Raw genomic sequence first — 12,322 nt, 5'->3', positions numbered from 1 at the left:
GAAGACCCAACAACTTCGCAGATGCTATGGATCAAGCGAAGGGAGCCGAAGCCGGATTCTTGATGCAATGAGTTAATCAGGTAGCTCTTTAGCAGCAACAGAGATCTTTTCAGAACCAGCCTGTTCAGTTTCAGCCTCAATAGTCTCAGTATCAGTACCAACCTTCTCAGCAGTCGAATCAGCCTCAGAGGTTTGAGGGAGGCAACAGTGGCAGAAACAGGCGAGATCAATATCGACCGAAGGGGAAGAATTTCAAGAATTCTGGTAACAGTTCATCGAGTTCCAGTGGTTCTAGGCAGTTCAGTACTGGACAGAGTTCAGGGTTTTCTTGAGCTTCATGCAGCAAGTGTGGAGGACGTCATCCGAGTGATCAGTGTCGAGGCGTGTTTGGTAGTTGCAACATCTGCCAGCAGCCGGGTCACTTTGCTAGAGTCTGTCCTCAGCGAGGAACCAATAGAGCTCAGAACGGCAGTTCTTCTCGACCGCCAGCTCAGCCCGAGAGATCAGCTTCTGCAGTCCATTCCTTTCAGCCTCAGCAATAGAATCGTCAGGGAGGTAATCAGAACCAGAACCAACCTCCACGACAACAGGCGAGGGTGTTTGCATTGACAGAGGATCAAGCCAATGCAGCCCCGAATGACGTGATAGCATGTAACTGTTCGATTTTTGGTCATCCTGCATTTGTTTGGATTGATACGGGTGCTTCTCACTGTTTTATCTCTGAAATATTTGTTGTGATGCATGATTTAATTGCTGAGCCATTATCTGATGTTGTTTCTATTACTTCACCTTTGGGTGGAGGAATTGTTTCGGTAAGAATGGTCCGAGATTGTGTAATAGAATCCGAAGGGAATTCGATTGAGATTGACTGCATCGTACTTGGATTATCTGATTTTGACTGTATTGTCGGGATTGATGCTCTGACCAAGTATAGGGCGACAGTAGATTGCTTTCAGAAAGTGGTTCGATTCAGACCTGAGATGGCAGACGATTGGAAGTTTTTCGGTAAGGGTTCTCGATCCAAAATTCCGTTGATTTCTGTGTTATCCATGTCTCGTTTGCTACAGAAAGGAGCAGAGGGATTCTTAATTTATGCAATGGATGTTCAGAGGTCTAGTCCTGAGTTGTCTGAGATACCCGTTGTTAGCGAGTTTCCTGATGTTTTTCCAGACGAGATTCCTGGTTTACCGTCTATTCGAGACATCGAATTTAGCATTGAACTTGCACCAGGTACTCAGCCTATTTCGAAAGCACCTTACCGTATGGCTCCGTTAGAGTTGAAATAATTGAAGGAATAGTTAGAAGATTTGATTGCCAAGGGATACATCCGACCTAGCATATCGCCTTGGGGTGCACCAGTGCTTTTCGTGAGGAAGAAAGATGGTTCTATGCGACTTTGCATCGACTACCGCCAGTTGAATCAAGCAACAGTCAAGAACAAGTATCCTCTACCAAGAATCGACAATCTTTTTGATCAACTGCAAGGTTCTACAGTGTATTCGAAGATAGATCTGCGATCAGGGTATCATCAGCTGAGAGTTCGCGATGAGGATGTGCCGAAGACAGCTTTCAGAACCATGTATGGGCATTTCGAATTCATAGTCATGCCGTTTGGTTTGACCAATGCTTCAGCAGTTTTTATGGATCTGATGAATCGTATCTTTCAGCGGTATCTAGATGAGTTCGTCATCATCTTCATCGACGACATTCTGATCTATTCGAAGAACCGTTCTGATCATGCCGAACATTTGAGGATTGTGTTGCAGACTTTGCGAGCCAAACATTTGTATGCTAAGCTATCAAAGTGCAAGTTTTGATTGGACCGAGTGGTTTTTCTAGGCCACATTGTATCAGGAGATGGAATTTCTGTAGACTCCAGTAAGATCGAAGCAGTCATGAATTGGCCGAGACCGACATCAGTGCCAGAAATCCAAAGTTTCATGGGTTTAGCGGGATATTATCGCCGATTTATCAAGGGATTCTCTTCCATTGCAAAGCCGATTACTCAGTTGACCTAGAAGAATGCACCGTTTGTTTGGTCTAAGCAGTGTGAGGCCAGTTTCATTGAGTTGAAGAAGAGATTGATGAGCGCTCCAATCTTGTCTATTCCATCAGGTACTGGAGGTTTCTCTGTGTACTGCGATGCTTCTCATCGTGGGCTTGGATGTATTCTTATGCAAAGAAAGCACGTTATAGCTTATGCTTCGAGGCAGCTGAAGCCGCACGAGACTCGTTATCCGATCCATGATCTCGAGCTAGCTGCAATCGTGTTTGCTTTGAAGACTTGGCGCCATTACCTTTATGGTGAGTCGTTTGAGATATTTTCTGACCACAAGAGCCTGAAATAATTGTTTTCCCAGTCCGAGCTGAATATGAGATAGAGGAGATAGATGGATTTGCTTAAGGATTTCGACTGTGAGATCAAGTATTATCCTGGAAAGTCGAATGCAGCTGCAGACGCTCTTAGTCGGAAGCTTTGTTCTTTGTCTCTTTCTACGATTGGTGTCTCTCATTTGATTGAAAACTGTTGTACTTCTGGTTTGGAGTTTGAGACCGATAGGAGATCCATCAGAGTTTTGGCGATTCAGGCCAAGCCAGAGTTGTTTCAGTCGATCAGAGAGGCTCAAAGATCTGATCCAAGCATTCAGAGTTTGATAGAGAAGGTCAGATCGGGTCACCAGTCAGAGTTTTAGGTCAGGGATGATGTGTTATTTGTGAATAGCCGTATTGTTATGCCCGATGTTTCTAATTTGAGACAGCGTATTCTTTGAGAGGCGCATTGCAGTCGGTTCAGTGTTCATCCTGGAGGTCAAAAGATGTATAACAACTTGAAGACTCAGTTCTGGTGAAAGCAATTGAAAGGAGATGTCACGAGGTTTGTGTCTCGTTGTCTGAATTGTCAGCAAGTGAAAGCTGAGAGGAAGAAGCCCGGAGGATTATTGCACAGTTTGCCTGTCCCGGAATGAAAATGGGATCATATCTCAATGGATTTTGTCACGAAGCTACCGCGTTCAGTCAAAGGTTGTGATGCGATTTGGGTAGTGATTGACCGGTTGACGAAATCTGCTTGTTTCATTCCTTACCGTATGACATACCGTCAAGATCAGATGGCCGAGTTGTATGTCAGAGAGGTCGTGAGATTGCACGGCGTGCCGAAGTCGATAGTATCAGATAGAGATCCGAGGTTCACTTCTCACTTTTGGCACAGTCTACAGGAGGCCTTGGGTACTCGTTTGCACTTGAGCACAGCGTATCACCCTCAGACCGACGGTTAGTCCGAGCGTACGATCAAGACTTTGGAGGATATGCTTCGGGCTATAGTGCTTGACTTTGGCTCAGGTTGGCAAGATTTCTTGCCTCTAGTGGAGTTTTTGTACAATAACAACTTCCAGGCGAGCATTGGAATGGCACCTTTCGAAGCTTTGTACGGTAAGAAGTGCAGATCTCCGTTGTTTTGGGATGAGATTTCAGAATCACCTGAGTTGGGTCCAGATATGATTCGTGTTATGGCAGAGCAAGTGAAATTGATTAGAGTCAGAATGAAGACAGCCCAGGATCGACAGGCCAAGTATGCAAATGTCAGACGCAGACCACTGTGTTTTGATCAGGGAGATCGAGTTTTTCTGAAGATTTCTCCGTTCAGAGGTACTGTCAGATTCGGGAAAAGAGGAAAATTGTCACCGAGGTTCATTGGACCGTATGAGATTCTGGAGAAGATAGGCGATCTCGCCTATAGGATTGCTCTTCCTCCGTCTCTTTCAGGTATTCATGATGTGTTTCACGTTTCGATGCTTCGTAAATACCATCCGGATCCGTCCCACGTTATTCAGCCAGATGAGGCTGAGTTGGATGAGACTCTGAGTTACTTCGAGCAACCGATTCAGATTCTCGATAGGAAAGAGAAGCAGCTCAGGAACAAGTCGATTCCGTTAGTGAAGATTCAGTGGAGTCATCACAGAGTTGAAGAAGCGACTTGGGAGACCGAATCCGATATGAGGCAGCGATTTCCAGAATTGTTCGATTGAGCTGAGTTCTTCTTCAGTATGATTCTTTCTGTTCAGTCTGTGATCTGTCAGATTTCAAGGACGAAATCGAATCGTAGAGGGGGAGAATTGTAATGCCCCGATTTTATATTAATTGAGTTTAATCGAGATAATCAGGGTTTTCAGTATTTAAGGATCGTTTGGATATTCGCAGGGGGGTCATTTTGCAAACTTGGAGAAATAAAGGACTGAAATGCAAAATTGGAATTTTATATATTATTATTAAGCAAGTTGACTTGACCAATAATTTCATCCTCTCCTTCCTCCCTCTCTCTCGATCTCTCTCTCTCTCCGAATAGAAAGCCATGGGAGATGCCTTTTTGAGCTTCTTCTTCCTCCGATTCGCTCGATCCGACCGTTAGATTTCTTTTCCGAGTTGAGATTCACGATCACCGCAATGAGGGCTTCTTTTAGACGTAAGTTTTGCTACGATCTCTTGAACATCGATTTTGTTGAGTTGTTAGAATTTGATAATATTGGAGTATGTCATTCTTGAGCTAGTATAGATCGTGTATTCGAAGTCGGTTTGGAAAAAGAACGAATTTTGGATTTTATATGATTTTTGAGGCATTAATTCGAGAATAGGGTCTTGGTTTTGGTTGGATTTTTGATTGATTGGTTAGTTAAGAAGTTGATATGAGTTGATTGGAGTTGTTTATTGTTATTGGAGATTTTTGGTTTGACCGGTTATAGACGTTATGCCGTCGAAATCGAGTTTTGGATTATCGTTTGTTTGTTCGGTTCATTTCCGGGTTTTTTTGAGTAGTTGGATTGACACCGAATCCGTATGATCTTTATTTTCAGATTTTGGATTGGAGTTTTGGGTTTGAATCGAACTTGGAAGTTGAATCGAATCGAGAGTTGAAGACGGTATATTGATTGAATTTCTTTGTTTTGAATTGTTGTGATTCGATTGATTATTTATTTGAGTTCGTTGTTATTTTCAGATTTGAATCCTCGACGGGCTCGAAAGGTAAAAGATGACTTTGAATTGAATGGGGTTGAATACTCGAGTTCGATTGATTCTCGAGCCCCGAAAATCACATACTGCATGTTATTTGCTTATATGAACTTGATTGGTTATTTTAATTGCACTTGCATTCATATTGAGCCGAATATTCGATTCATTTTGAAATAGACGGTTTAGGGAGCTATATTGAAGTGGTCTTGGATTTCGAGATTTTCCAAGTGCCAGAATACTTCTTATAGTTGCTCTAAAGTCTAGGGGTTGAGTTGAACGACTTCCACCCCGAATGAGTGTGTCGGTGAGTTGTTGTGAAGACTTGGCCCCATGATCCCAACCGAATACCAATTGATACTTCGATTATCTGACTTGATAGTCCCGAGCTTTGAAGTCATGCATACATTCACTTTCTTTTGAGTTATTGATGATTGTTACATTTCGATATGAGATGTTTAACCGATATTGTATGTCTGTCTCTTTTACTTAAAAATTATATTTCTAACCGGTTTATCCGGTTGTTGTCTTTGTTTGTATGTATACTTGGCAATAGGAGCATCAGGAGCTGGACCTAGTCGTTTGGGTTATCTCGGGGTGAGATGATAGAAGTGAGACTTCGTGTGTCGTAGGGTTTCTTTTGGACTTGTATTCTATTTTGTTTAGTCGAACGATTACTACCGTCGAACTTGTATTGTTAAACATCGTTCTGTTGGTGTTTCGAACGCCTTATTTCATGTTTAAGCTATGATTGGAACCTTTGTTGTTTAGATTATCATTTTGAGCTTGTAGAGTCAATATTTTCTTGCTCAGGATTCAGCAACCCGAGGACTATGCGCGGGCGCGTGATTTGACGAGCGGGCGCGCCTCATTGTGCATAAATTTTGGTTTTCTGCCCGAGAACTATGCGCGGGCGCGCATGGTGGCCGAAGGGCATGCGCGGGCGCGCGTGAGTTCCTTTAAAAAAAAAATTGATTCTTTTCCGGGGTTCTTGGTTTTCGATTGTGCTCAATTATTTGAGTTTAGAAGATTAGAAACGGGGTCTCACAATATTTATAAAAGGAAATAAACTTAATTATTCGAAATACAAATTAAATTCATTGATTTGAATTTTAAATTTGAATATACTTTCTTCTTTTATTTCAAATATTCGGCTACTTTCTAAAAAAATACCTTGTAGGAGTCACTAGGTTATTTTCTAAAATTATATATATTTCCAACAAAAAACAACGGTTAACCGAAAACCGAAATAATTTCGATTAAAAACCGAACCGAACTGTTTAGTTTGGTTCGGTTTTCGGTTCTGTATTTCAGAGAACCGACGGTTCGGCCCAAATGAAAAGCCCCAAAACTCACTAATAAGATCATCTCAAATATAAAAATTGAACAGAGTTTGCCTCTGGATAGAGTGCATTAATACAGATTCCTTGTCGCTTGTAAAGAGCAAGTGATCTTGTGAATAACACAACTCCTCCTAAGAGAGGAATTTTCTCTAATCAGAAAAATATGTAATGGTGAAGAAAAGCAAGACACTAATATTATACATCTTGATAATTATGGGATGTTAGAGGCAAAGTTAGAGTATATAGATAAGCACAACAAAAAAAAAAGAAAAAAGAAAAAAGGCGAACCTATGGCACCGGAATATATAGGGTCAACATACATTGGGTACAAACCCGAATCCAAGCCCACATTGATAATCACAACAAGTTTCTTTCTTGTTTTCATCGCCTGAATCTCTGCATCAAATCAAGACTATTAATTTGTAGCCACCAGCTGGAGAACCACAAAATAACGTCTAAAATGCGAATATACAGAGGAGAAAAGTTTTAATAGTCATCAACTAATCAGGAGATCACTCCAGCTTTATCCACACATCTGTACAATACCATCACATACAACCTACTCTCACATCCATAAACTGAACCCTATTGGAGGATCGTATTGATTTTCGTCAGTATAAAATGAAACCAGAGTCGCGATTCTAGCACAATTAATACAGATATCCAATCCCCCATAAGTCTCAACATGTTTCCCGAAAGCCACTACGAGTTCATTTAAACACAAAATCGGACGCTTCAAATATACATGAACACAAATCGATCGCATTTCCTCCGAGGAAAAAAAATTATTATAAAATTTCCCACTTACTCTTGTCGTGAGACAATCTATGTTCAATCATGAACAACAACTTATGATGATATGAGCACCTCAACTCCAAAAGTAGCATCTTTGTATTTCACTGTAGTTTTAAGTAGAGAAGGAAATATAATATCAAAAGCAAACAACATTCCCCCATTTAATTCTTATTGTTTCTTAGCATACAACTGTTGTAAATTAAACACCAGAAACCAATATAGAAAACAAGTTTCACAACAGCAATCAAGAACAAGTGTGAAAACAAAAGAGAAACGCAGAAGATTTACTTGGTTTGGATTATCAACCAATCCTACATCCAAGTTTCTGGGATTCATCCATATGAATTCACTATGAATCAATCAAAGTTCAATCGTTACAATCCCCTTTCTATCTCAACACATGAATAATCAGAAAAGAACAAAAAACCAAAGCTCAACACTACAATATAATCAATTCTTGATGTTCATAGCTCAGCTGATAGCTAACTTCAAAGATGACTCTTGAATGAAGGTGAGCTGCTGTTGTTTTCTCGGGAGACGATTGAGAGATCAGAAGAAATTAGACGAGTGAGGCTTCTCGATGATCTCGATCTTCAGATCTCAAATGCCTTTTAAACTGGCTTAACGACCAAGCAACTAACTTAATGACCAATCACAACCATTGGATTAATCTTAGTCTTGGAGATGAATCTCAGCCGTTGATCAGCAATTAATTTGTGAGACCTCGGTTCTAAACAATTAATCTCGGATTAAACAATAATTAAGCATACAAGCTCCAAGATTAAAAGCAATAAAAGAAATTTTTTTAAAAAAAAAAGGGCCTCGCTCGATCGGTAAGATTCAACCGATCGAGCGAGCAAGAAATGGCAAACTTACTGCCAGAAGGAACCAGCTCCTCTCGATCGGTGAGATCCAACCGATCGAGCGGCCACCTAAATGTAAAACAGAAACATGGCAATATGTCCACCGCTCGATCGGTACAATTCTACCGATCGAGCGGTAACAGTACAGAGCAAGAAAACGCAGCAAAAAATCATGTCAACGCTCAATTCCAATACATTCAAAACATAACGAGGTTCATAATACATGCAACGACAACATTCAAATCATAAAGCTAGCATATTCGATACAACATAAACAACGAAGTTCGAGATCTAAACATGTTCCAACATAAACTAGATAGACATGCTGATACGACTTCTAAATCGAGTCCCACTTCTATCTCTCACTCTTGACGCTAACCAGGTCTTCGCTGACTTGATCCTGCCCCACCTGTTGCCAAGTACACATACAAAACAAAGCAACAGTCGGATAACTCAGGTGAGAAATATATTCCCAGTAAAAGCAACATAACAAGTAAAATAACAACAACATTCTTTCAAGACAACAACATATTCAATGAGAATACGAATGAAATGCATGTCTTTAAAATCGGGATATCAACTCTGATAAACAAGGGATTGCTTCTATGCTTTTGGGATCCCAAGGATGAGACCACGTAACAACTCACCGATTCTCCCAATCGAGGTAGTGCCACGTATCTCATACCCCTAGACTTTGGTGTGACTATAAGGAGTATGCTGACACTAGGTGAACTTCTACAACCCAGGCCACTCGCAGTATAGCCCCCAAAACTTCTAAACAAAAAGGGGTTGTTCTGCCCACTGAAATCAAAGTTTTGGCTCAAGATGAATGCATAAGAAAAAATAAAGCATTTAAGCCATATAATAAAACTCAAACAACAAAATACATGCTCCACATTCTAGAAAAAGTATTGATGCAAGTATGTGATTTTAAGGGAAAACTCAAGAACCAACTGTCTCGAGTATGCTATCCCGCTAAACGATGACTGCTTGTACATTTCGATACGAATAGCTCCGACTCTGGATAAGCTACAATAAAAGGTTATATCAGAAACTATACAACCTAACAATAACAACGGCTCAAGGTAATATCTTTACCGTTCTTCATCCAACTCTTTGACGATCGACAGCTACTAACTTTGGGCTAGACAACTTCAAACAAATCTGTTCAGAGACAAAAGATGATCAACAACGACGATCAAACTCAAAAGCCAAAATTCTACGATTCAAACGGTTCAAAATCTCAAAACTCAAACCATTCTACCAGACCGAATCCGAGGTAAAATTCCGACATCATCAATTGGCGCCGTCTGTGGGAACGAAATTGAAACCCATGATCGTTCTTTACCGTGAGAAAAGAAAAAAAAATAGAAATCGGAAGAACAATAATAATTCTCATTGAAACTCAGTAATGGAGATTTGTCGTCTATGCCACAGAGCACCCATCTCACTTGCATACTAAAAACTCATGGGAGATATGTCGAAAAGAGAAAAAAAAATGAGAACTCTATCACGGAGCCCGCCGTCACCCAAACCACTGCCTGAAAGTCACTTCGCACCACCGCCTGCAGCCACCGCCGGGCCAAGTCCGATCCATCACCGTGTAGTCAACTCATAGGAACATCTCTCAGTTCGAAGAACCCCATCAATCGTCGCTTCTATCTTCAATACTTAGCCCATGAAGTAGGGGGTCGCGCAATCAAAGCTGTTTCGGTCGCTGGGAATCGAAGTAAAATCATCGCTGTTTCATGCGCGCGAAACATTGCAGCTCCTAAACATCTTCCAAAGGCTTGCCCTGTAGTAGCCCGTACCCTAATTGAGTAATTAAAGGATTAATGCTAATTAATTGAATTGGGTATCGGACGGATCGGAAGCTCCGAAGGCACGATCGGAAGCTCCGAACAGGATCGGAAGCTCCGATGAGCGATCGGAGGCACCGATGTTATTACGTCAGGCATGACGTGTGGTTGGATCGGAAGCTTCGATCAGGACCGGAAGCTCCGATCACCCCTATCCGGAGTCAACAAGTGATATTTTGACACGTGGTAGATCAGGATCTTCGAAAGCTCCGATGGCAGGATCGGACGTTCCGATCGAGGTTCGGACGTTCCGATCGTTGTCTATAAATAGAAGGCCGAGGCTTCACTTTTATTTGCCAATTCCGAGTTCTCCTTTCCATTCTAGTCCTTTTGGAGCTGTTCTAGTCTTCTTAGGCTTGGTCCGGAGGTCGGCGAGGCGTTCGGTAGTCGTAGCGGAGTTGTGCCCAAGTTCTGGAGGCATCGACATCAAAGGGCTAACGATGGACGAAGGTATAGCTTTTGCTTCCTATAAATATTTGGGAGTATGCAATAACTTAGTTAAGTCTTTTAGAGCACTTTAATGATAGTAGTATCATTTGGCAGTGTAGAGCAGACTATAGGCGTGGACCTAGAGTTGGTAGAGCTTGCTCTGTTTTGAGGTACGAAAGTACTGTTCGAGATATCCTGACTGAGTATGCATGTATTATGTGACTGCATGATTTATATGCCATGATATTATGCTGCATTTATTTGCATCTTGCTGTATCTCTTTCGAGATGTCTGTTAGTAGAGTTGTACCCTATCCTATTAGTGGATGGACTTCCATCGATTTGGGTCCGGCGTGTCCACGGTTATCTCGGTATGGGAGCCACCTCCTGAAGCGATGGCACATCGTGCTACATACCAGGGCCCGGTCTGTCTCTGTTATCTGATCCTTGACCTCGAGTCTTTAGGGAGTTCACTTTGCATGCATGTATACTCATACTCTCGCACTGAGCGTTTTATGCTCACGTCTCGTACTCTGTATTTTCTGGACACTCTATTCCATGGGGCAGGTTTGCGATTGGACGAGGAGGGTGGATCCAGGAGGGGCTAGTCAGTGGTTGGCCAGCTGGAGCTTTGCTTAGGTTTTATTACTGTTGTTTGGGTTTATACAGCTATTCAATTTGGTTGTATATTATTGGATAAATTACAGATTCCTTTACTTGGGATTGTATAATGTTTATGGTTTCCGCAGTTTTATCCTGATATCTGTTTAATTAAGTTAATTGCATGCCTAAGTTCTGTTTAGTAGGTGATCCGGGTAAGGGTCACTACATTTATGGTATCAGAGCATGCAAAAGAATTCTTGGGATTTAGTCTCATCTTGAGGTAATTTTGTAGATGTCAAATCGTGACGACCAGAGTTCTCATGTCAGTGTTGGTGGGCGTTGGGGTGATGCCGACCGGGAGCCTCGTCGAGAACGGCGTCATCGTCACCATGACGATGAGCGTTTCAATGTGCGTCGATTCTTAGCTATGGGTCCTAAGCCCTTAGTTGGGGGTGAGTCTCCGGAGGATGCGGAAAACTGGTTAGACCGCATGGAGACGACTTTTCAGACTTTCCAATGCACCGAGGAGCAGAAGGTGGAGACCCTTGGCTATCTTCTGGATGGGCGTGCGCGCAGGTGGTGGAGGTTTACTTCTGCACCTTTTGTTGCGGCAAGAGGAGTGGCCACCTGGGCCGAGTTCCGCACAGCTTTCCAAAAGCGGTATTTTCCTCCTGCACTCCGTCAGTCAAAGGCAGGCGAGCTACTGAGTCTGCGACAGGGAGCCATGTATATCGATGAGTATCAGCAGAGGTTCTTTGATCTGCTATCCTATTGCCCCGAGATTGCTGATAGCTCAAAAATGAATTATAATCTGTTCCTTCAGGGCCTTAACCCTGAGATCCATGACCGTGTGGCGGTTGGCGACGACATGTTCTACGAGGGTTTGGTGAGCCGTTGTCACCAGGCAGAGGACAACATTCGGCGGAACAAGTCTTTCTCTCAGTCGAGACCTGCTAGTTCTTTGGGTCCCCGTGCCCAAACTTTCAAGAAGTCTGGATCTTCTTCTTCCTCTGGTTCTGGAGGTGTTGTTCGTTATGGTAAGAAGGACAAGTGTAATCACTGTGGGAAGAACCATCCATCCGACAAGGGTCGTAGAGCTTCTGGAGCTTGTTTTCGTTGTGGAGAGACTGGTCATATCCGGAGGGATTGTCCACTGTCTGGGGGAGGCGATTCTGGTTCTGGTTCAGGATCGAGTTCTCAGGCCACCGTACAGCAGAGGTCGCAGGGACAGTCTACTGGGAGTTCTCATTTGAAGCCATGAGCTTCTGGCCAGGTGTTTGCCCTGAGACATGATCAGGCTGTGGAGGAGAATGAGAAAGTCATCGCAGGTACATTTTTGTTTTATGGTATACCTGCTCTTGTATTTATTGACACTGGTGCATCTCATTCCTTCATTTCTGCACATTTTGTTAAGAGGCATAAGTTACCAT

Source organism: Henckelia pumila, chromosome 1 (assembly GCF_033568475.1).
Source record: "Henckelia pumila isolate YLH828 chromosome 1, ASM3356847v2, whole genome shotgun sequence".
NCBI lineage: Eukaryota > Viridiplantae > Streptophyta > Magnoliopsida > Lamiales > Gesneriaceae > Henckelia > Henckelia pumila.
The sequence above is the reverse complement of the archived record's forward strand: the minus strand, read 5'-3'. Positions refer to the sequence as shown.